Source organism: Prunus avium, chromosome 2 (assembly GCF_965620075.1).
Source record: "Prunus avium chromosome 2, drPruAviu1.hap1.1, whole genome shotgun sequence".
Taxonomy (NCBI): Eukaryota; Viridiplantae; Streptophyta; class Magnoliopsida; order Rosales; family Rosaceae; genus Prunus; species Prunus avium.
In genome coordinates, this window is record NC_142285.1 from 960,120 (window position 1) to 986,597 (window position 26,478).

At 39.8% G+C, this 26,478-nt stretch overlaps 1 non-coding gene and 1 pseudogene across 1 annotated transcript; one reads left to right on the forward strand and one right to left on the reverse strand.

The window, feature by feature from the left end:
- The first annotated feature begins 4,788 nt into the window (after nucleotides 1-4,788).
- On the forward strand, nucleotides 4,789-26,397 carry LOC148296203 (uncharacterized; annotated as a pseudogene).
- Nucleotides 15,035-15,141, reverse strand: LOC148296204 (small nucleolar RNA R71). Its single transcript, XR_015834200.1, has one exon. It is a non-coding gene; the product is annotated as a small nucleolar RNA R71 (small nucleolar RNA).
- Nucleotides 26,398-26,478: the final 81 nt, after the last annotated feature.

Below are 26,478 nucleotides of genomic sequence, written 5' to 3' on the forward strand. Positions count from 1 at the left end.
TACCTTCTCATCATTTCTTATTTGAATTCAGTAATAAGCTCCTCACTGATGCTTGTATACACTATGTCATCAACATAAATTAAGACAATTAGTGTTCCTGAATCCTCCTTGGTCTTGCAATACAATGTTGCCTCACTTGTGCTTCTAACATACCCACAACTGATGAGATAAACATTGATTTCTTCATACCAGGCCCTTGGTGCCTATTTCAAACCATACAAGGCTTTCTTCAATTTGTACACCTTATCCTCATAGTGTTTAACCACAAAACCATCAGGCTAATCCACATATACTTCCTCCTTAAGCACACCATTTAGAAAGGCAGATTTGACATCTAACTGATATAGCCACCAACCCTTTTGAGCTGCCAAAGCTATGAGAGTCCTGATAGTGTCTAATCTAGCCACAGGAGCAAATGTCTCATTGAAATCGATTCCAGGCTTTTGTGCATAGCCCTTGACCACCAACCTAGCTTTATGCTTCTGAATTGAACCATCAAGATTCAATTTGGTTTTATACACCCATTTAACACCAATTATATAGGTTTTTCACTAGGTCTGTCAACTAGTTCCCAAGTCTCATTCTTCTTAATTATTTCCATCTCTGCTTCCATTGCTTGTTGTCAAGCTTTGTCCCTTGAGGCTTCTTCAAAATTTTATGGCTCAATGATGCTCATATTGCATCGAGCATAAATCTTAGTTATATCTCTGAGCTTCACAGGAGTAGAACTTGGTGATTCACTTTGTGAGCCAGCATTAGTAGAGCCTGAAATTTTTTCATTTGCTCCAGAGTAATTTCCAATATGAGTTTCTGGTGTAGATGAAGTTGTAACTTCATATTCTTCTTCAGTAGCACTAGGATGCTCTTCCAAACTCATGGGAACTGTGACATGTTCCACATTCTGCTTCTTCCAATTCCAGAAACATCCTTCATAAAAAATCACACTTCTAGAAACTACAATTTTATTAGTATGCAGATTATACACTCTATAACCTTTCTCACATTTGCCATAGCCAACAAAAATGCATTTGATAGCTGAATCCTCCAGTTTTGATCTCAACTGACTAGGCACATGACAAAAGCATATAGAGCCAAATACATTCAAATGTTTGACTCTTGGCTTCCTTCCACTAAAAGCTTCAAATGAGGTTGAATTATGCAAAGCTTTTGTGGGACACCTGTTTTGAATGTAGACAGCAATATTCACTGCCTCTCCCCAGAATTTAAATGGAAGCCTCTTCTCATTCATCATTTCCTTACTCATTTCAACAATGGTCTTGTTTTTCCTCTCAGCAACCCCATTTTGCTGAGGTGAGTAAGCCACAGTGAGCTGCCTTTCCATGCCTACATCTTCACAGAACTTCAAAAATTCAAGTGAGGTATACTCTCCTCCTCTATCACTTCTAAGCCTTTTGATCTTGTAGCCACTTTGTAGCTCCACCATAGCCTTAAAGTTGTTGAAAATATTGAACACTTTAGACTTGTACTGAATGAAATACACCCAACACATTCTAGTGCAATCATCAATAAAAGTCAAGAAGCATCTATTTCCACCAATAGTCATGGTCTGCATTGGTCCACAAACATCTGAGTAGATGAGTTCCAGTGGCTCACTTGCTCTCCAAGTCTTCTCTTTACCAAAGGATTCTCTATGTGCATTGGTCCATAAACATCTGAGTAGATGTTTCCACCAATAGTCGTGGTCTGCATTGGTCCACAAACATCTGAGTAGATGAGTTCCAGTGGCTCACTTGCTCTCCAAGTCTTCTCTTTACCAAAGGAGTCTCTATGTGCTTTCCCCATTGCAAAGCCTTAGCAAATTCCCTCTGCATTCCCAATTTTTGGCAGTCCATAAACCAAACCTCCTATGCCAACACCAAATAGTATCTACAATAGTTGCCTTCATAGCCACAGAATTCACTTATTTCAGAGAGAGTGGAAAACATCTATTCCCTGTCATTGGAACTTTAGCAACCAAGTGTTCCATTGAGTTGTCATCAAATACCTCCACCATTGAGTTTCCAAAAATCAAGGAATATCCATGTTCCACCATCTGACCAACACTGAGCAGATTTTCATCCACCCCTGGTACAAGCATGACTTCCTTAATGTATCTAGGCCTAAATTCAGTGTCAATCACTAAGGTACCTTTACTAGTGCCCTGCACCAAATCTCTTGTGCCCATTTTTACCTTTGTAGTGACATTTGTATCAACATTGATTATAAGGGATTCATGTGAGGTCATATGATTGCTACAAGCACCATCTACATACCACACATCGTTATTTTTCACTACAGAAGCAGAATGACATGCATAAAACATTGTACCTTCTTCCTCCTTATGTGTTGCATAGTTAGCTGTCTGAGCTGGTTTGCCTCTGCAGTCCTTTGCCAAATGACCAAACCTATCACATTTGTAGCATTTAGGCTTGCCTTTGAACCAACAAGCACCATAGTGAAGCTTGTCACATGTTTTGCAAGGACCCTTTGCTCCTTCATTCTGGTTTTCCTTCTTGGAATTGTTCTCAGACTTTGCATCCCCTTTCTTCTATTTCTGTGGTTTCCAATTCTTCTTAGACTTTGAACTTCCAAGTTGACCTGTGTTTGATTGATCCCTAGGATTCACACTTCGACTAGAAAATGCATTTTTTGTCAATTTCTCAGTGTGCCTTTGCAAACGTTGTTCATGGGATTTCAAAGAACCAATAACCTCCTGAACTCCTATAGTCTCAGTGTCCTTTGTTTCTTCTATCACTTCAGCAATAGAATCATATTCCCTAGACAAACTAATCAAAAGTTTCTGCACAAAAGAATTTGAATATAGGAGCTCATGAGGTAATTGAATGTTGTTTGCCAATTGTTTTATTTTTCTTTTAATACAACTGTAGTGTTTGTGGTTTTTGACCTCAAGGTTTATTTTTCCAGGTTTCGAACTTGCTTCTGCGTTCATTAGTATCAAAGAAACCTCTGTCTGAAACTCTACTAAAGCTTGATCCTGTACCAATTCCAAATCCGAATTTGAGCCTTGATCAACTAATATTGACAAGTATTGAATCTCTACTGCTTGGAGACATAATGAATTAGGAGGAAGAAGAAAAGATTGTTGTTAAGCTCACAGTTAGCGTCTCAAAGGATATTGTTTGTTATGCCGAAGCAGGGCAGGATTTTGCCAATTTGCTCCTCAGTTTTTTGACTGTTCCACTTGGTTTCATAGTCAAGCATATGAGGGATGCCTCTTTCAAAGCGTGCATTGATCAGTTGCACAAATCTATCGAAGATCTTGATGAGCAGCACTTGTGTCAAACATCCTCCGCCCCCTTAGAATGAGAATATTGTTGTAACTCAAAAAAAAAAAAATGTCTCCTTCGGATTTTTTTTCAGAAAAAAAAAAGTGTGCTTTGGAGATTCTATTAACACCTTATTAGCTGAAGTTTAAAGTCATAATTCTATATTTGCCAGTGGGGGTTTACCTCAGTGGTTGAGGTCTTTGTTTGCAATCCCCATGACATCAGTTTGAATCCCATTGTGGGTGCGGCTTCCCCTTAGAATAGAATATCGACGGAATAAAAAAATAGTCATAATGCAAGAAACTCCATGGCATCAATTTGAATCCCATTGTCGGTGCCCCCTCCCATTAGAATAAAATATCAATCAAATATTTAAAAAAAAAGGTCATAATTCTATATTTAATTCCAGCAATTAGAATCTTCGTGTCATAGTAGGGCCATAGATTTCTTCGTAGTTATTTTATTTTATTTTTTAAGCATAGTTAGAAAGGGGAAGGGGGAGGAGAAATATTTTTATGTTTAGGTACACCAATTGTCTGGCAGTGGTGGAACTAGGATTCCTAGCATAGAGGGGCCAAAATTTCAAAGTCACTTCCACATTGGTTTTTCATCTTCAACTGAGAGGGTCAACACAAATCTAATTGCAATAACGGTATTGCTATATCATATATTTTATAATATATTACAATAGATTGAAAATTAAATGGGGGCCCAGGGCCATGACAGGCCTTGCTATAGCTCCGCCCCTACTATGTGGTGTACCATCGTACATAAGACATATGAAAATATTTCATAAAAATAATTTTTTTTGTATATGTCCCATTTGTATTTTATGATACACCATTTTCACATATATGCTTTTCTTTTTTTAATATATGTTCGAAAAATCCGTAGGCAGTAGGTGGGCGGCAGGCATGGGCTTAGAGCTGAAAGGAGTAATCGGGGCCTAGGCACCCCTTTTTTTAATAATTATTTTGTATTATAAATTATAAATTTTAACCAAAATCATGCAAAATAATAAGATATATAGGCCCATTTTAATACAATGTTTAAGGCCATTTCACAAAACCCTACCCGTTAGTTATGTTAAAAATTAGGTCAGATATCTCTTCTTCCCAAGCGTCGCCTTCTCCTTCCTCTCTGTGTTTCGATTTCATCTCTCTGTCTCTCCGTCTTTCTTCCTAACAAGCAGCGGCTCCTGCGCACTTCAACAGACCTTCGTCCGCTCCTCAACGGCAAAACGCCCACCCAGACCCGCCTAGGCCGCCGAGGCGGACGCCCAGGCTCTGCCTAACTCCCGGGCGCCTACCCCTAATGATTAGGGTGAAATGACGGCGCCGCCTAACTCCCTGCGCGCTTCAACCGCCCTTCGTCCGCCTAAACCCGCCTAGACCCGCCTAGGCGCCGCCTAACTCCCTTGGGAATTGGTTGCATGGACAACATATATGGAAGTGTGGAGAGTTTTGACTCACAGCTTTTCCGAACTGAAGAATGTAGAGCCATGCTGTTATGTCCCCGCAATAGGACAGAATATCTCTTAGACAACCTCAAACTGAAATTTGATGATTGCGAACCCACGCGGTACTTTAAGTGTTCTAATCCACATTGCAGAAATTTTCAGAGCAGTCTTGTTTTAGTTATTACCAAATGGTTCGTTGTCATCGTTGTAAGCGTCTAATGGACACGGAGACAACCCTTCCAGTGTCTGGTGCTGAAGATGGTGAGGTCTTTGTAAAAGGTCCAGCCAGATTTATAATTAGTGATGATTTACAAGTGATGCCCCCATTTACTTCTACAAGCTTTTCTTTAGTTAAGAACCTCGGATTCACGGGATGGAATAGCATTGAGGAGTAGACAGTCAATGTACGAGTTGATGAGGTAAATGATCTGTTATACCACCGAAGTTAATTTTCTAGTAAGAAATGAAATGCTAGTTTCTGATGATCTTTTCACTTTCTTCAGGTTTTGAAGTTGCTTAGCATCAAAGATGCCTTCCACTGAAACTCTGCTGAAGCATGCACCCCTCCCAGAATTGAGCAATGAAAATGTTGATCAAGAAATATATGTTGAATCTCAAATGTTAGGAGACGCCACGAATGAGGAAGAAGAAAAGATTTCTATTAAGCTCATAGTAAGCAAATCTGGGAAGACGGTTTGTTATGCAGAAGCAGGGGAGGAGTTTGTCAATTTACTCTTCAGTTTCTTGACTCTTCCACTCGGGTTTATTGTGAAACAGATGCAGGATAACTCTATGAAAGGATGCATTGGTCAGTTGTACAAACGTGTCCAGGATCTTGATGAGCAGTGCTTGAAGTCAAATAACCATAAGAAAATGCTAGTGAGTGTCAAAACATAGAGAAGATTAATTGAAGGAAGTGGAGAATGTTGAGAGAATTGGAGCTGCAACAAGTTTTCTGATTTCAACTTACTTTTCTTTGTATTACTTACAATACATTTATAACTACAAGCCAAGAGGTAGACAAGGCATCCCTAAGACAAGGAAACAAAGTTTCCCTAAGACAAGAAAGTAAAGTAAAGCTCCCTAAAACAAGGTTCCCTAAAACAAGGTAACCATAAAATAAGGACTAGGACTTTGTGTATGACAAGATAGAAAGTAACCAACTAACTAATCTATTACAAGCTAACACTCCCCCTCAAGTTGGTGCATAGATATCACCAATGCCCAACTTGATCAGTGAGTTGTGGAATACTCTGCTAGAAACTGCTTTTGTCAAAATATCGGCCAGCTGGTCTTCGGACTTGACAAACGGAAGCTGAATTTCTTTATTGTCAAGTTTTTCTTTAATGAAGTGTCGATCCACTTCAACATGTTTAGTACGATCATGTTGGACTGGATTGTGTGCAATGGATATTGAAGCCTTGTTATCACACTGTAGATGCATTCCTAATGTAGGTGCATATCCAATCTCTGTAAGCAATTTCTTTAACCAAAGGAGTTCGCAAATTCCTTTGGTCATTCCTCTGAATTCGGCTTCTGCACTAGACAAAGCAACAACATTCTGTTTCTTGCTTCTCCAAGTAACCAAGTTACCACCAACAAATGTGAAGTACCCTGATGTTGATCGTCTATCAGTGACATTCCCTGCCCAATCTGCATCTGTATAGCCACTGATATTTAGATGACCATTTTTAGAGAACATAAGTCCTTTACCCGGTGCGGACTTCAAATATTTAAGAATTCTAAGAACCGCATCCATATGATCTTCACTTGGACAATGCATAAACTGACTAGCAACACTTATAGCATACGCAATGTCGGGTCTGGTATGGGATAGGTAGATCAGTCGTCCCACCAATCTCAGATATCTTTCTTTGTTAGTGGGTACTTGATTGAGATATTCCCCAAGGCAGTGATTCTGAACGATTGGAGTGTCCACAGGTTTGCAATCTAACATTCCCGTTTCTGCCAATAAATCTAGAACATACTTCCTTTGTGAGAGAAAAATGCCTTGCTTTGATCGAGCAACTTCAATGCCCAAGAAGTACTTGAGTCCACCAAGATTTTTCATTTCAAACTCTTTTGCTAAACATTGTTGGAGTTGAGAAATTTCCTGCTTATCATTCCCAGTAATAATCATATCATCGACATAAATGATAAGAGCTGTTACCTTTCCTCCCTTGTGTTTTAAGAACAGAGTATGGTCAGAATTACTCTGCTTAAAACCATAATTCTTCATTGCCAAGGTAAAACGCCCAAACCATGCCTAGGGAGACTGTTTCAATCCATATAATGCCTTCCGTAATCTGCACACCACATTAGCAGGAGTAGATGTAACATATCCTGGTGGGATATCCATGTAGACTTCTTCTGTGAGTTCTCCATGGAGAAAGGCACTCTTCACATCAAATTGGTGGAGAGGCCAATCAAGATTTGCTGCAAGGGACAATAGCACACGAACAGTGTTAAGTTTTGCAACCGGGGCAAAGGTTTCTTCATAGTCAATACCATATGTTTGTGTGTATCCCTTTGCCACAAGTCGTGCTTTGTAACGTTCAATTGACCCACCAGCATTGTATTTCAAGGTGTAAACCCATCTGCATCCGACAGTCCTTTTTCCTCGAGGTAAATTCTCCAGTGTCCATGTGTGATTTTTCTCCAGAGCATGCATCTCTTCCTTCATTGCGTGAACCCATTTTGGATCCTTCAATGCCTCACTCACTTTGGTTGGAATATGAATTGCAGATAACTGGTGTACAAAGCCTTGGAGGGGTGCAGATAATTTTTCCGCAGAAACATAGTTTGCAATTGGATACTTCGATGCTTTGCCATTATCCGGTGAATACCGAATTGGTGGTTTTCCACGGTTCTGTCTATTGGGTAATTGATATCTAACAGTTTCATCAACTAAAACAGTAGATGGAGTAGAATCACGTACCTCAGGAGTATTCTCAGGAGATTGATCAGCTGGTACTGAGATGTGAGGGGGGTCTTCATCATCATCGTCGGTGAAGTATGAAAAAATATTGTGCTCTCTGCTGTGGAGCGACCGGTCGCTGGTCTCCTGGCGACCGGTCGTTTCTGGACAGATTCGATCCTCAGCTTCAGTGCTTGGAAGTGACCGGTCGCTGGGCTCCTGGCGACCGGTCTTTTCTGGACAGATTCGAATTTCAGCTTCAGTGCATTGATGCGACCGGTCGTTGAGCTCCTGGCGACCGGTCGTTTCTGGACAGATTCGAATTTCAGCTTCAGTGCGTTGATGCGACCGGTCGCTGAGCTCCTGGCGACCGGTCGTTTCTGGACAGATTCGAATTTCAGCTTCAGTGCGTTGATGCGACCGGTCGCTGGGCTCCTGGCGACCGGTCTCTTTTGGGCAGAATCGATTTTCACCTTCAGGACTTCTATGCGACCGGTCGCTTGGCTCCTGGCGACTGGTCGGTTTTGGGCAGGTTACATTTTCTTCTGGACTTTTGGGATCCGTTTTGCTCCAATCTTCAAGTTCTTGAATTTCCAGGGCCTCCTTGCCCAGTGGTTCTCTTTGTATGTCTCTGTGAGGTGGAGAGTTGGACATCGGATTATAAAAAAACATTTCCGATTCCATAAAAGTGACATCCAAAGTGACATATGTACGACGACTGGAGGGGTGATAGCATCGATATCCCTTCTGATGTGCAGCATAGCCTACAAAAACACATCTGATAGCACATGGATCAAGCTTGCCACGTTGATTCTTATGGAGGTGTACGAATGCCACACAACCAAAGACTCAGGGCGGAAGCATCTGAACAGAGGGCAAGGGCCCATGTTGGGCAAGTGCTTGTAATGGAGTCCGGAAGTCTAAAACTTTGGAAGGCATTCGGTTGATGAGGTAGACTGCAGTGACTATAGTATCAGCCCAATAATGGCGAGGAACATGAGCTCCAATCAAAAGAGCTCGTGCTGTTTCAAGGAGGTGTCGATTTTTTCTTTCCGCAACACCATTCTGTTGAGGAGTTTGAGGACAAGTGGTCTCATGAATGATGCCATGCATTTGGAAGTAGGTCTGAAAATCATGGTTGATATATTCACCTCCATTGTCAGAACGAAGGACTTGAATCTTGGTAGAGAATTGAGTTTCAATTTGCTTGTGAAATGACTGAAATATAGGGAACACATCAGTTTTATTTTTCATCATGAAGAGCCAAGTCATGCGGGTACAATCATCCACAAAGGTAATAAACCACCGGAAGCCAGAAGTTGTAGAGATAGGTGAAGGACCCCAAACATCAGAATGTATCAAAGCAAATGGAGCAACACTTTTATTGGTACTTAATGGATAAGAGGCTCTGTGGCTCTTGGCCAAGATACAAGTATCACATTGGAAATCAGTGGTACAGGAATTTGAAAACAAATCTGGAAATAGATGTCTCATATAGCCAAAAGAAGGATGCCCCAAACGTCGGTGCCATAGCCAAAGTTGTCGATCCTTCCAAGTCGATGAGTGCTTCACACTATGTGCCTTTCCCATACTGAAATCATCCACATAGTACAACCCCCCTCTCTTAGTACTGTTGAAACGATAATTTTTGCATCTGTTGGGCCTGAATTTTTCACAACAAAAAAAGGGGTGGCAACCCATTTAAAATAAAATAAAATAAAATGCCAGCTTGTATTTGAACGGGACTGAATTTTTCCTCCCTGCAAGTTTATCAAAAAATATACAAGTGTTTGCCAAGCATCAAACACTGAAGGATAAGCATCCTAGCTGAGAAGTGGCTATTGACTTCAACTCAAACTCCTCAAATCTCATGCTCTATAAAAGAGTCATGCCTACGATAAAAAAAAGTGACGGAGAAAGAAGGAGAAAGAAAAGAAAACAGAGAACGGAAGGAGCAGAAAGGAGAATAGCCGCAGGAAGAAAAGGAAGACAGCAAGCATACCAAAGAAAGCAAGAGCCATCTCAAGGTAAAATCTTAGTTTTGTGGCGTTGTTTTCTTGTTTGCTGAAGGTTCCAGGTTTCGTTCAACCCAAAGGTTCCTGGCTATGATGATTTTTATCATCATAAAAACAGTCAGGGATCTCTAAGGCACGTCTCCACTCAAGCATTTCCAAGTATGCAATCTGCGCCTAGCTTTTGATCAGTCCATAGAGATTTTTGGCTATGATGATTTCTATCATCATAAACCAAGTCAAGAATCTCTCCAAGGCTCGACTCGGCTCAAACGATTCCAACGATGTTTTCCAAGCGTCCAGTCCACAACCGACAGGAAAGATTGTCCTCTATGATGATTTCAATCATCATGTATCAGGGGATAATCTATTCCAACGGGCAGCTCCGCTCAAATATTTCCAAGTGTACAATCTGCACCCATCTTTTGATCAGTCCAAAGAAAGATTCTTGGCTATGATGATAGAAATCATCATAAACAAGTCAAGAATCTCTCCTTGGCTCCGCTCAAATAATTCCATCGATGTTTTCAGTCTACCACCAACAGGAAAGATCATTCCATGATGATTTCAATTATCATATTTCCAGCAGGCAACTCCGAATATGTTTCCAAACGCAGGGGATGTCTCAAATCATGGAGAGTTGAGGAAATCATGGAGGTAGAGATGAACCCACCATGGAATCAAAACCAAAGAAGGAAAGCTTGTAATCTTTGCGTAAAACTGGTTTGAAGCATCTAAAACCAAAAGGGCCGCATGGCAATTGAATTGCCTCCTCATGAGTGTTTGCTGCCAGCAAGTCAACAAAAAGAAAATAAAAAGAAGATGAAGAAGATAGCCAGCGGAAGAGAGAATGGAGCAAAGGAAAAGTGATGGTTTTACTTGTTTGCAAAGAGACAAAACAAAGAGAAGGCAGCTAAAAATGACAATGTGTTAAAAAAAAAGGGGGTCGTGTCGCACAGTCCCTCCCCCTCTTGAATGACTTGTCTTGGTCTATTTGACTTAAAAAATTCAGCAAAGAAAAAGATGTTGGCAATCGGAAAAGGGACTGCTACAGTAAACAAAAAGAGAGGAAGAATAGGCATAATAAATGTTCAACCTATATTTGTTTTTGGTGGCTGAAGCAAGAAGACAAATTGCTCTCAAAGTTCTCGATGTAGCCCACAGCAAGGCACCTCCTTAATCTGCAGATCCAAAGAAAGAAGTCAGCCGCATGGAAACAAACAAAAGAAAAAAAAAGAAGAAAGGGAAGTTTATGGGGTGGGTTACCACGTGAAATCCCAGAGTTTGTCTTTTCTTTTGATGATGCAACAGGTGGCTGTACGAACTGGTCTGGAAAGGCAAACAAAGAAAGAATATCAAGTGTTCGTTTGCCGATGATTTTAAGTTGTGGTGCACATGTTTTCTTTTATAAATAAAAGAAATACATATAGCCCAATCCTATATGGACAAGGGGTTTACTTTCCTGGATGAGGGGTTCCAAATCAACAAGGAGGTTAATTCTGACTCTATTTGGACAAGGACTTTTATCCTTGGGTGTCTTGATAAAATTAAAAGACATTTGTTAAAGGCACCAGGCTGTAAGGGACCAACTGGAGCAAAGCAGGGCCACAGTCGCTTCTCCTTCACGGCTTCATCATCAAAATCAGCAAGTTCAATTTGTGGGATTGTTATGTTTCTCAATGCTTTTAAAAGACATAGAGAAATTCCCAAAATTTTCTGAACTTCTCTTACTGCAGCGAAGACATTTTCAATGGTGTTTGTGTTTGCTGAGGAAGACAACAAAAGAACAGGGATGGAGGCCTTAGCAAAAAACCATGTTGATCTATCAAAATAAATGATAGGAAAATGGGCAAGGAACTCTGTCAAGCACCCAAATTGTGAAGGCCGCATGGCCTTGAAATTTCTCCCCTCCATGCAACTCAACTCGTTTGGCACATAGGGGAAAGAAAGAAATGGCAACAGGACCTACTCTGACAAAAGGGTGAGGTCATATTGTTGTGATAACAAGAAAAAAAAGGAAGTAGTGGGGCCATGTCGCATGGTCCTCTTGTTTGATCTTTCCCCAATTCTATCTGAAGCCAGTTATAGTCTTCCAAAGCTGTTGTTCAGTTCTATTTTTGGGGCAAACAGATATCAGTCCGGCTTCAATTGGCAGCTGGGTTTCAAAGTCTCTTTAATGTGGACTCCATGCTCGTGATCCAACTGATGAAAAATGTCGAGGCCTGGAAACAGATTATTGGGTTATCAAAAATTGCCCATTAATTCTCAAAAGCCCAATGTGTTTAATGAGTGATCAAATAAACACTCATTAAGCATACAGAGGCCCAAATGGCCTGTAATATGCTTAATGGATCAATTTTAAAATCCTCAAAGCCATATTCAGGTCCAACTGCAAATGTCAATTTTATGGAAAATCAATGGGATAATTAAAATTACTCATTATTTTTCTTGGACATTGACAACAAGAAAAATGGTACAAAACCATCTAAATTTCTCATGGGTCATCTACTCATGAAAATTCCAACGAGATTAAATTCAAATCTCTCAAACAGAAATTCTCAATTAGTGGGTCACACTTACCCATTAATTTCCAATTTTTCCCGTAGGTCATCTACCTATGAAAATCTCCAAATTGTCTCAAAGACACAAATTCTTAATTAGTGGGCCACACTTACCCATTAATTTCCAAATTTTGAACTACGCCGGTTTGATCCCATCAAGGGTACGTAGGCAGTCTAGCACCCCAATAAACGCAACCGCAACCAAATTTGAATCACTGGTTACATCAACCAAAGTCCCACAAATCTATCTCCACTCAAATTTTGGAACTACGCCGGTTTGATCCCACCAAGGGTACGTAGCCAGTCTAGCATACCAATAGACGCAACCGCATCCACACCAAATCCCAAGTGGTACAAAACCACGCCAAATCCCAACAATCCTTTCCGAACTACGTTGGTTTGATCCCTTCAAAAGGGTACGTGATAAGTTCATAATTTCACACATTTGCATGCCTTCGTTACTTAGTAATTTTGTTTAGTTTCTCTTTATTTCAAGTCACTTACCTATGTTTGTGTGTTCTATAGGTTGAAGGCAGCAAGAGATTGCTTTTGAAGCAAAATGGTGCAAAACGTGCAAAAACTGGATATTGAGTTAGAAGTTCATTTCGGACTTATCTTCTTCATCCGAGCTTGGATTGGGCCAATACTTGTGTGGTTGGATCAGAGACATTCTGAACTTCAAAATGGATATCTTAAAGTCATATTTGGATTCAGCCAAACCCAATCCGTGAGCCCATCAAAATACACATCATGCTGACATGAGGATGAGCTGATGGATGCTTGGTCATGGTGAGCTAGGCATGAGCTATTGGTTTCTGGATGGATGCTTGATCATGCTGACATGAAGATGACCTATGGCTGCTGGTGGGATTTATTAGTGCAGCAACCAATTCTGATTATCTAAATACAAGTGTTGTATGCATTAGTCATATTCAATTCAGAATTCCCCTTTCCTTCTCCCTATAAATACCACTTCCATTCCACATCCCAGACACAATTCACTTCATCCATTACTTCCATACACACATTCAGATTCACCACAAAGAGAGAGAGAGAGCTAGCTGCAAAGGAGGGAGAGCTGGGAGCTGTCCTGGAAACTACCTTGCTGCCACCAGCTAGTTCTTCTATTCTCTTTATTCTACCTATGTATTTCTTATCTTCTGTATTCATAATTATGTTTAACTAATCCATTTTGTTAGGGCTTAGGATGAAGCCCTAGTCATGAATATTCAATGTTATGGATGATTTCATAGTTAATTGATTTCCTTGCTTTCATTATCAAGTTGTTAATCTCCAGCTTATTATGTGCTTGATGTATGTTTTCTTGGAGTAGCTAACTAGGATTTTATGCATCTAGCACAGGTTGGGAAGGGGTTTAGATTCACCAATTCTACTCTCCTTTCACAAGCAACACATGAATGGCCTAAGAATCATTCAAGGGGTTAATAACCATAGGTTGACTAGGACAGATACCATGTTCTAGGACTTGTGTGATTATCATATTCTCAAGGAACTTAATGACTCTTATATGCTTTATTCTAAGTAGATACCATGCTTAGGTTGCATATTAGAGATCACGTGTTGTGTAGATACCATGCACAATTACATGCCTTAGGAGAATCATGCATCCTGCACCTAGATACCATAGGCTTGTATGCGATAATCTATTGTTAATGAAGCTTGAGTCAATTTCTATGCATTCATAACTTGGATAGGAAGACTAGTGGTAGATTCCAAGGCTCTAACACTTCTCAATCATTGTTTCACAACTTGTTCATTGCTGCCATTGTTTACTTCCAGCACTTCCATTTCATTCTCTTGTTTTCATTTAAACAACAAAAACCCCCCATTCGAGTGCGTGTGTGGTGCTAGGATTCTGTCCTAGACCTTGCCAATTGTTAGTTAGTTTGTTTCTTTGTTTTCAGTTTTTCCATCATTCTAAGTAGTTTAACTTGCAACCAAGTTACCATTCTCCGTGGGATCGACCTCGTATTTCATAAGCTATACTATAAATGGTTCGTGCACTTGCGAGAATTGAAGTTTCTATTTTTAATAACTCATTTTAGTTGTTAGGAATAGGCTCAACAAGTTTTTGGCGCCGTTGCCGGGGAACCGGTAACGATGGTGCTATAGTTAGATTACTTTGAGTGTTTTTGTTTTTGTTTTCGTTGGTTTTTATTTCTGTATTCTGTTTTTCTTTTTAGTTGTTATCTCCATTTGAAGGCACTAATTGGTTTCTTGTGTGTGCATATATGTCCGAATCTGATTCTGAGCCAATTTCACCAGGAACTTTTGCTGTACGTGTTGGTTTGAGGAGGAATTATAGTTCTTTAAGTGCTGAATCTGAGAGCTACGAATCTGAAGGTTCAAGCAAGATGGCAGAGATTCCAAACAACAACAATAATGATGAAGGAGGTGGTGCGCTTGTTGTCCAACCTAGGAAACCCCTGCGTGAATTTTCCATCCCCAAAGTCACTGATCAACCTTCGTGCATCGTCTATCCTCAACTCACAATTGACAGGTTTGAGCTTAGAAGTGGTATGATTCATCTTCTTCCAACTTATTATGGTAATACCACTGAGGATCCTTACATGCATGTTAAGCAATTCTTTGAAATATGTGCTACAATCAAAATTCAAGGACTTGATGATGAGCAGATTAAGATGAGGCTATTCCCATTCAGTTTAAAAGATAAGGCTAAGTCATGGTTATACTCTTTGCCTAATGCTTCAATTCGTACTTGGGATGAGCTTTCTAATAAGTTTTTGCAGAAATTCTTTCCAGCTCAAAAGACTAACAAGATTAGAAAGGAAATTCTTGGTTTCACACAAAGAGAAGGAGAAGCTTTTCATGAATGCTGGGAGAGGTACAAGGAGATGATGAGTTCTTGCCCACACCACAATATAGAGAGTTGGATGCAAATGCAATCTTTCTATGAAGGTTTGCTTGATTCCGAAAGGATGATGGTAGATGCAACAAGTGGAGAAGGACTGATGAACAAAACAGCAGATGAGGCTTTTACTCTCTTTGAATCTTTGAGTACCAACTCTCAACAATGGAGCTACAATAAAGGAAGAGGAGCTCCTATGAAAGCTGTGGTCTCTGAGGTAAGTACTAATAATGAGATTAATGCAAAACTTGATGTTATGTGTTCTTTGCTTCAACAGGCAGTGACTGGCCCTCTAGGAAGCAAAGAGGAAGTTCAAGACCAATCTTTTGCAAAGCACATGCTAGAGCAAGCAAATGCCCTTCAAGGAAGGAATCCTCAGAATGATCCTTACTCAAACACATACAATCCGGGGTGGAGAAATCATCCTAATTTCAGGTGGAGCAATAATTCAAATGTGCAACAATCTCAAGGACCTCCCCCAGGATTTCAAATACAACAAAGGCAATTCCAGCAAGCTCCCCAACAAGTACAAGAGCAAAGGGGTGATCAAATGGGAGAATTGCAAGACATGTTCAAGAAGTTCATGGGGCAACAGATGCAAACCAATCAGAATCTTCAAAATGCAGTGAACAAACTAGAAGTGCAAGTTGGGCAGATTGCATCCTCCATGAGCAATAGAGCATCCGGAACTTTTCCAAGCCAAACGGAGGTGAATCCAAGGCATCATGAGCAAGTTAAAGCAGTGCACATCTTGAGAAGTGGTAAACAAGTTGATAATAAGGTTGGAGATGCCAATGAAGAGCAAGAAGATGGAGAAAACGTGGAGATCATTCAGCCACCACAAGGGCAGCCCACAGGTTCCACCAAACAGCCCCTCAATTCTCTTGGAAAGAGCACAGGCCCTAAGGTATTATCTAATGCTAATCAAGTTCCAATTTCATCTAATGCTTTTAGGCCTATTGCACCCTTTCCCAGCAGGCTATCAAAGTCAAAGAAAGATCAAGGCTTGGATGAGATAATGGAAATATTCAAGAAAGTGCAAATCAACATCCCATTGCTCAATGCCATTGCTCAGATTCCAAAATATGCAAAATTTTTGAAGGATCTATGCACTAACAAGAGGAGATTCAAAGAGCATGAACAGGTTGCATTAAGTGAAGAGGTTAGTGCAGTCTTACAAAGAAAGCTACCTCCAAAGCTAAAGGATCCAGGTTCATTTTCTTTACCTTGTATAGTTGGTGATTTTAAGTTTCAAAAAGCTTTGCTTGATCTTGGTGCATCCATTAACCTTATGCCATATCATGTTTATGAGAAACTTAACCTTGGTGAGTTGCAAGCCACATCTGTGAGCATTCAATTGGCAGATAGAACTATCAGGTACCCTAGGGGCATTCTAGAAGATGTTTTGGTGAAAGTAGAAGAGCTGATTTTGCCAGCTGATTTCTTGGTGTTGGAAATGGAAGAAGCACCAATTCATGACAATCAGTTACCACTCATTCTTGGTCGTCCATTCATGGCAACTGCCGGTGCAATTATTGATGTGAAGAAGGGTACATTGACTATGAACGTGTTTGATGAGACAATAGCATTCAAAGTGTTTGAAGCCTCCAAGTTTCCAAGTGATGAGCATGAAGTTTTCCAGCTTGATGCAATTGATAATATGGTGAAAGAAGCACTGCCAATGAGTTATTTGGAGCCTATTGAAGCATGCATCACACAAAGCATAAGGAAAGAAGAAGTGGACAGATTAGAGGCTGTGATCTCTCCTTTACTTCTTGAGCTTGTTTGCAGCATGGATAGCTACATAGAAGTGGGAAAGAGGTATGCAAACCAATTTGAATCTTTACCCGCACCTACTAATAAGGTTTTACCTTCTATTGTGCAGGCACCGGAGTTGGAATTAAAGCAATTGCCAACACACCTTAAATATGCTTATTTAGGTGAGAGTGAGACTCTACCTGTTATCATTGCCTCACACCTCGAACCAAATGATGAGAAGAAGCTTTTGAGGGTTCTAAAAGAGCACAAAACTGCGATTGGATGGAGCATTGCAGATATCAAAGGCATAAGCCCAACATCGTGCATGCATAGGATACTATTGGAGGACAATGCAGTGCCTAAGAGGGATGCCCAAAGACGTCTCAATCCAAACATGAAGGAGGTGGTAAGGAAAGAAGTAATGAAGCTTTTAGATGTTGGTATTATTTACCCTATTTCTGACAGTAAATGGGTGAGCCCAATACAAGTTGTCCCCAAGAAATCAGGTATCACAGTGGTGAAGAATGAAGCAAACGAGCTTGTACCAACACGGATGACCACGGGCTGGAGAGTTTGCATTGATTATAGGAAGCTCAACACAGCAACAAGCAAGGATCACTTCCCTCTTCCATTTATTGATCAAATGCTTGAGAGATTGGCTGGCCATAGCCACTATTGCTTCCTTGATGGATATTCAGGTTACAACCAAATCGCCATAGCCCCAGAAGATCAAGAGAAGACAACCTTCACATGTCCCTTTGGTACTTTTGCTTATAGGAGGATGCCCTTTGGTCTTTGCAACGCCCCAGCCACTTTCCAAAGGTGCATGATGAGCATTTTCTCCGACATGGTAGAAAGGTTTATTGAGGTATTCATGGATGACTTCTCTGTCTTTGGTGATTCTTTTGATCAATGTTTGCATAACTTATCTAAGGTGTTGGCTAGATGTGAACAAAATAACCTTGTGCTTAATTGGGAAAAATGTCATTTTATGGTTTACCAAGGCATAGTTCTTGGTCATGTCATCTCTAGTAATGGAATTGAGGTAGATAAAGCTAAGATTGATTTGATTGCTTCTATGCCCTCACCTACTTCTGTCAAAGAAGTACGTTCTTTCCTTGGCCATGCAGGTTTCTATAGGCGTTTCATTAAAGATTTTTCTAAGATTGCAAGGCCTTTGTGCAATCTCCTTGCCAAGGACATGGATTTTGTGTTTGATCAAAACTGTGAGAATGCTTTCAATGCTTTGAAAATGATGCTCACAACTGCCCCAATCATTATGCCACCGGATTGGAGCTTGCCTTTTGAACTGATGTGTGACGCCTCAGATTATGCTGTTGGAGCTGTTTTGGGGCAGCGAGTTGATAAGAAGCCACATGCCATCTACTATGCTAGTAGAACCCTCAACGATGCCCAACTCAACTATTCCACCACAGAGAAGGAGTTATTAGCTGTCATATTTGCTTTAGAGAAGTTCAGATCTTATTTGATTACTAACAAGGTCATTGTTTACACTGATCATGCAGCATTGAAATACTTGTTAGCTAAAAAGGATGCCAAGCCACGCCTCATTAGATGGATCCTCTTGTTGCAAGAGTTTGACTTGGAGATAAAAGATAAGAAAGGAAGTGAGAATGTGGTGGCTGATCACTTGAGTAGATTGGTGCATGTATCTAATGAAGAGGAGGATTCACTGCCATTGCGTGAAAGCTTCCCTGATGAGCAACTCTTCTCTATTTGTGCTTTGAATTCTCTTAATCCATTGCCTTGGTTTGCTGATATTGTTAACTACTTATGCACTAACGAACTCCCTACAGGGTTATCTACATTCCAACGTAACAAGCTTAGGAAACAAGCAAGATACTACTTTTGGGATGATCCATACCTATTCAAGCATTGTCCAGACCAAGTAATTCGAAGGTGTGTGCCTGAAGGTGATTTTAAGAGCATTCTAGAGTTTTGTCACTCCCATGCATGCGGAGGCCATTTTGGAGCAAAGAAGACTGCCAACAAAGTGCTACAATCAGGTTTCTTTTGGCCTACCCTTTTTAAGGATGCTTATACATTTTGTGCTTCATGTGATAGATGCCAACGGATGGGTAATTTGCATGCTAGAAATCAGATGCCTCTCACTAATATCTTAGTCATTGATATATTTGATGTTTGGGGAATTGATTTCATGGGCCCTTTTCCTACTTCTTATGGATTTGAATATATATTAGTTGCTGTCGATTATGTTTCCAAATGGGTGGAAGCCATTGCCACTAGAACTAATGATGCTAAGATTGTGATCAGTTTTCTCAGAGGAAATATTTTTACAAGGTTTGGCACACCAAGAGCAATCATTAGTGATGGTGGCTCCCATTTTGTTAACCAAGCTTTTGCAGCACTCTTGAAGAAGTATGGAATCAAGCATAAGGTGGCAACACCCTACCATCCTCAAACTAGTGGGCAGGTTGAGATAAGCAATAGGGAGATTAAGCACATACTTGAGAAGACAGTGAACACCACAAGGAAGGATTGGTACATGCGTTTGGAGGATGCATTGTGGGCTTATAGGACAGCTTATAAGACCCCCATAGGTATGTCTCCATATAGACTTGTTTTTGGTAAACCTTGTCACTTACCAGTGGAGCTTGAGCACAGGGCTTATTGGGCGATCAAGGCATTCAATTTTGACATGAAAGCTGCTGGTGAAAAGAGGAGGCTTCAACTCAATGAGTTGGAGGAGTTGCGACATGAGGCGTATGAGAACGCTAAGCTTTATAAGGAGAAAACAAAGCAGTATCATGACAAGAAGATTCTTAGGAAGACGTTTGAGGAAGGGCAGAAGGTTCTCTTATTCAATTCACGCCTTAAGCTCTTCCCAGGTAAGCTTCGTTCTCGGTGGATTGGCCCTTTTGTTATTACTAATGTGTTTGATCATGGCGCAGTGGAGATTCAAAATATTAAGGATGGCAGCACCTTCAAGGTGAACGGACATCGGTTGAAACCTTACTTTGATGCCAACTTTGATGCCAATATTGAGTCTCAAGCACTCAAGGAGCCTCCACCACTCTCTTGAAGCTCACCAAAGTTTGGACGTCCGGCTGAAGACATAAAACTTAGCGCTTCTTGGGAGGCAACCCAAGGTGATGAGGAGAAGATAGAACGTGCAAGGAGCTTGCTTGCGTCCTAATCGCTTCAAAGGGGAGTTGTTTTCTGAACTCTAACATTTGGTTATGTCTTTTCCTTATCTTCTTTCCTTTCATTTATGAGGCATTGCTTGTTCTTATACTCTAAACATTGAGGACAATGTTTCATTTAAGTTTGGGGGGAAGGATTCAGTTATGTTGTTTTATTGTCAAATTTTAAAATTTTTAAGTGTGTCTAGTGTCTAATAACGCAGGATTTTGTGTGTTGTTTCGTTATCCTTCCAAACACCTATGATAAGACTTGGATTTAATACTAATATGGTTTTTTCAGAAATTGATAGTCATTGTTTAAGGCCTATGTGTGATTCTGAGTGAACTTTGTCTTGCATGCCATCCTTGCACTTATTGAGCACTTTGCCAAGTTAGTCCAATTTCTTGCTACTTGGAGATGTTATGCAATTCTGCTTATTTCATGATCTTGGTTTCATGCTCTAGAACTTATTTGAATATCTCTTGAGACATTCTGTTGCCATACAATGCTTAGGAAGTGATTTAGGCCATGTTTAAATCGTTTGAGCCTTTCTAACCATCCCTCTACATGTATTCATCCCTAGTCAATCCATTTGAGCCTACGTTAAGCCTTTCTTTGTGTAAACCATTTCTACCATAATAAATCTCTGTTTCTTATCTTTACCTATTCTTTGAGCAATTAAAGCTATCTTTAAAGGAGAGTCATAAAGATTGCAAGGTTTTTGGAGCAAAAGTGAGTCATTAGTGCTGTAACCCAAGTGTTGAAAAGAAATAAGTTTTGGGGTATTGTTAACTAATCAAAAGAGGTAATGAAGTGTGACCAATGTAGTCACGGCCCTAGGGTGTTATAAGGAAAGATCATGGTGATCTAGGGTAAAGAGCCACAAAATTAGGCCAAATAACACATTTGAAGGTGCTGAAATTATGTTGAAAATCTGCTCATGTATGTGTTCCTTGCTTGTTACAAAGTTCAGTAATCTCTCATGCTTTTACCTATGCTTTAGTTGTGCTCAAAATGTTGTTATATCTCCATGTCTCCTCTTTCATTCAACCACTACCCTAAGCCTCATTACAACCCTTGTAAAGTCCTTTTGATCCTTGGTAATGTGTGGTATTACTGTGGAGAGCTGATTTCATAATGAGCTTATGGGGCTCGAAATTCTTGATTGTGCTTTAAGTGTGTGCGCATGTACTTATTTGAGTTGCAGGTGTTGTTCTGATTTGGCATTCACACACTACACTTAAGGATGTCATTGTAAGCTTTGCACACTCTTGAATCATGTGTGGAACTTAGATTGTGATTGTTGTGTTTCTTTGGAACCATATACTTTGATGATTCTTTGAGGATATTGTTTGGAAGGCTAGCTGCTTATTTTCTGTTTTCTAAGTTGTAGTTTTATTTTGTTTGCTCGAGGACTAGCAAAGTCTAAGTTTGGGGGTATTTGATAAGTTCATAATTTCACACATTTGCATGCCTTCGTTACTTAGTAATTTTGTTTAGTTTCTCTTTATTTCAAGTCACTTACCTATGTTTGTGTGTTCTATAGGTTGAAGGCAGCAAGAGATTGCTTTTGAAGCAAAATGGTGCAAAACGTGCAAAAACTGGATATTGAGTTAGAAGTTCATTTCGGACTTATCTTCTTCATCCGAGCTTGGATTGGGCCAATACTTGTGTGGTTGGATCAGAGACATTCTGAACTTCAAAATGGATATCTTAAAGTCATATTTGGATTCAGCCAAACCCAATCCGTGAGCCCATCAAAATACACATCATGCTGACATGAGGATGAGCTGATGGATGCTTGGTCATGGTGAGCTAGGCATGAGCTATTGGTTTCTGGATGGATGCTTGATCATGCTGACATGAAGATGACCTATGGCTGCTGGTGGGATTTATTAGTGCAGCAACCAATTCTGATTATCTAAATACAAGTGTTGTATGCATTAGTCATATTCAATTCAGAATTCCCCTTTCCTTCTCCCTATAAATACCACTTCCATTCCACATCCCAGACACAATTCACTTCATCCATTACTTCCATACACACATTCAGATTCACCACAAAGAGAGAGAGAGAGCTAGCTGCAAAGGAGGGAGAGCTGGGAGCTGTCCTGGAAACTACCTTGCTGCCACCAGCTAGTTCTTCTATTCTCTTTATTCTACCTATGTATTTCTTATCTTCTGTATTCATAATTATGTTTAACTAATCCATTTTGTTAGGGCTTAGGATGAAGCCCTAGTCATGAATATTCAATGTTATGGATGATTTCATAGTTAATTGATTTCCTTGCTTTCATTATCAAGTTGTTAATCTCCAGCTTATTATGTGCTTGATGTATGTTTTCTTGGAGTAGCTAACTAGGATTTTATGCATCTAGCACAGGTTGGGAAGGGGTTTAGATTCACCAATTCTACTCTCCTTTCACAAGCAACACATGAATGGCCTAAGAATCATTCAAGGGGTTAATAACCATAGGTTGACTAGGACAGATACCATGTTCTAGGACTTGTGTGATTATCATATTCTCAAGGAACTTAATGACTCTTATATGCTTTATTCTAAGTAGATACCATGCTTAGGTTGCATATTAGAGATCACGTGTTGTGTAGATACCATGCACAATTACATGCCTTAGGAGAATCATGCATCCTGCACCTAGATACCATAGGCTTGTATGCGATAATCTATTGTTAATGAAGCTTGAGTCAATTTCTATGCATTCATAACTTGGATAGGAAGACTAGTGGTAGATTCCAAGGCTCTAACACTTCTCAATCATTGTTTCACAACTTGTTCATTGCTGCCATTGTTTACTTCCAGCACTTCCATTTCATTCTCTTGTTTTCATTTAAACAACAAAAACCCCCCATTCGAGTGCGTGTGTGGTGCTAGGATTCTGTCCTAGACCTTGCCAATTGTTAGTTAGTTTGTTTCTTTGTTTTCAGTTTTTCCATCATTCTAAGTAGTTTAACTTGCAACCAAGTTACCATTCTCCGTGGGATCGACCTCGTATTTCATAAGCTATACTATAAATGGTTCGTGCACTTGCGAGAATTGAAGTTTCTATTTTTAATAACTCATTTTAGTTGTTAGGAATAGGCTCAACAGTACGTAGGCAATCTAGAGATCCAATCTAGATGCAACCGCCCAAATCTCAAATCCAAACAGAATCCCTGGTTATTATTAACCAAATTCACCCCAAACACACATCAAAATCGAATCCTTGGTTTATTCAGCTAAATTCACTGAAACGCTTTTTTCAATCAAATTCGTACAAATTTTCCCTTTTGCAATGAGTCATTCATTCATTGCAATTCTTCGAACTACGTGTGGCTTGATTCCCGCGAGGGATATGTAGGCACCCTGAGGTTGGACTTGGGAGCAGCCGCAAAACCAAACACACACGTTCTGTTTCGTTATGGTGGAATCAAAGGGTTTTTCCTTGAAGCAAGGGATTGTAATTAAGAGACTTGTGTCTCGAATGGGTCGAACCTAAAATAATAAAACCCCATTATTTAATTAGTGGTGGTGAAATTGTGTTGGGAGGTTCACATTTATCCTCAACAAGTACCACGACCAATGATCTCCTTGGTGAGAATATCCTGAAATAAACAGAAGTCGGGATACATGAGTACACAACAATTTAGTTGTTCAGTAATCTGACTAACTGACATTAGCTTAATTGATAGAGATGGAACAAGTAAAGTATTAGATAATGAAAGAGAGGATGAGAGAGCCACAGTGCCGGCCCCTGTCACAGGAGAAGTAACTCCATTGGCATTAGCAATACTAGTTCGTCTGGGTTGACTGGTACTCAGAAAATCATCAGGATCAAATGTCATATGATCGGTTGCACCAGAATCAATTATCCAGCCCGTTGAATTTCTATCATCCAAAGTATGGAATACATAGCCAGAGTCGCTACTTGCAGCTTCATATCTTTTTTTATCTTTTTCATATCGTGTAGTTTCAGTCGGGGTTGTTCGGTTGGGTTGGCGGCAACACCTAGTCCAAGTGAGGCCAATCGATCGGGTCGGTGTCTGGGTCGGGATCAGTGTCTTCAATGCTTCTAGGTAGGTAGGTTGAGAAGAGTTGGTGGTGCTATTTCTAGCAGGGAAAAAAACATCTTCCCCCATGGAGGTAGCAAAGATTCAGAACAAGAGTCGGCAATTCCAAGATCTCTGCTCTGATACCATGTCAAAACATAGAGAAGATTAATTGAAGGAAGTGGAGAATGTAGAGAGAATTGGAGCTGCAACAAGTTTTCTAATTTCAACTTACTTTTCTTTGTATTACTTACAATACATTTATAACTACAAGCCAAGAGGTAGACAAGGCATCCTTAAGACAAGGAAACAAAGTTTCCCTAAGACAAGAAAGTAAAGTAAAGCTCCCTAAAACAAGGTTCCCTAAAACAAGGTAACCATAAAATAAGGACTAGGACTTTGTGTATGACAAGATAGAAAAGTAACCAACTAACTAATCTATTACAAGCTAACAGTGAGTCCCAAGCTTCTCCCTGGATTTGGCTATAAGAAAGAACCATCCTTTGGGAATAGAGGAAGCCTCGTATCGGCTGGCTGTTGATACCAGCATTATCCACTCTAATAAACAAGTGAAATCAGTTGAATTCATAGACCCCAAATCCCACCGTAACAAAGATGATAACGCTCTTGGATTTTTGAACGGACAGGCGATGTTCGTGATAACCGACAGTCTCAACGTAAGTCCGATCTCTGCAATTCTTGGCCTGTCAGTTTTATGCGAATTGAACGTACCTGTCCCTTGATAACTATGACATTGAGGTACAAGTTGCTCAAGTGGGCAAGAAGGAGGTGAGTTATATATATCATTTATGTTTATCATTCGTAATTTACCTTAAACTACTCTGGTTAAATCCTTGGCTGTGAGTTTCTATTTTGTTTGAAATTTTAGGCAGTTGGTTTATGATGAATATTCAATAAAGTGTTGCTGCTTGACCACGGTTGTTATTTAACATGGTTAAAGCCCAAGTAGCTAGCATGTGTTGAAAGTGGTTGATCTATTTGTGACAGTTATATAATCTCTTTCATATGTTGATCAATCTTGTTTCTTACTGCATGCACTCCGTCTTTTGGTGGCTTCTTTTGTTTGACTCTGCTCTAACCAGTGTCTTCCTTAGGAAGCCAAATCGAGGATTTGGAGAAATTATAGAACAGTACGGATGTACCACGTCAACATGTGATACTCCCCTTCAAAAATTGCCATGTGTCTATTTTAAAACAGAAATTAAATATTTGTTTACAGCTGGACTTATATTATGAAATAAAATTTGAAATTTGAAAAACAGAAAAAAAAAGAAAAAAAATTATTCCCAACCGCCGCCTTTCCCCTAAAACCCCACTGCGTTCCATGGATGCCATCCCTCTCTCTTCCTCTTCCTCGCCTTCTCTTTTCCTCTTCACCATTGCCACCGGCGTCCAAACCCTCATCTTCCTTAATTCCCCTTTCTCTGAAATTGATCATGACAACCTTTGCCATCATCATACTATTTCCAAACCCAGATCCAATATTGTAACTCCTTGGTAACAATTACTTCAATCAATATAATACAACAATTCTCTCAAAGGGTCTCTCTGTTTTGCATTCACTCTAACATTTCCCAACCATTAACACAAACACCAACGCTTCCACTATTCCATTTCATCACCATTATCATCATAATCATCAATACTAGTTTTCTCTACCTCTCTTTAAACTCCATTACCTACAATTACTATAAGGGTTGAAAGGAAGAGGAAAAGAAAAAAGGAAGAGGAAGAGGAGGAGGAAGGGAGATGGGTGGCAGTCATGGCAGGTAGTGTGGAGATGGGTGGCGATCATGGCATGTTTTTGGGATTAGAGGTGTTGGGTTCGGGAGGGGTTGCTGTTGGGAATTCTCTTTTTATTTTTCCTTTTTCCTTAAGTTTTTCAATTTTCTAATTTTATTTCATAAGATAAAAATTAAGAAATAAATCCAGCTGTAAAAAAAATTTAATTTCTATTTTAAAATGGACACATGACAATATTTGAATAGGAGTATCACATGCTGACGTGGTACATCCGTACTATTCTATAATTTCTCGAGGATTTAGATGCCTTAGTTTTCTAATATAAGAAGAGGATGTATTTTGTGTTGCAAATTAATTAATTTTCTACTTTATGTATTGTTCTCTGCACTATTGTATGTTTTGTGTTATACAACTTGAAACGCTTATAATTCCGTGATTCCTGATTTCCTGGTGTTATGCAATTTTAATGTCTGATGGTTAACTTTTTGTTTCGATTTTTTCAGTAAACTTGTCTACGTTGATGATACTTTTTATTAGTTTTAAACAACTTCCACGTTTACTGTATCTCAAGAATGTCTAAAAAATGTGGAAAAGGAAGAACCGGTAGCAAACGGTATT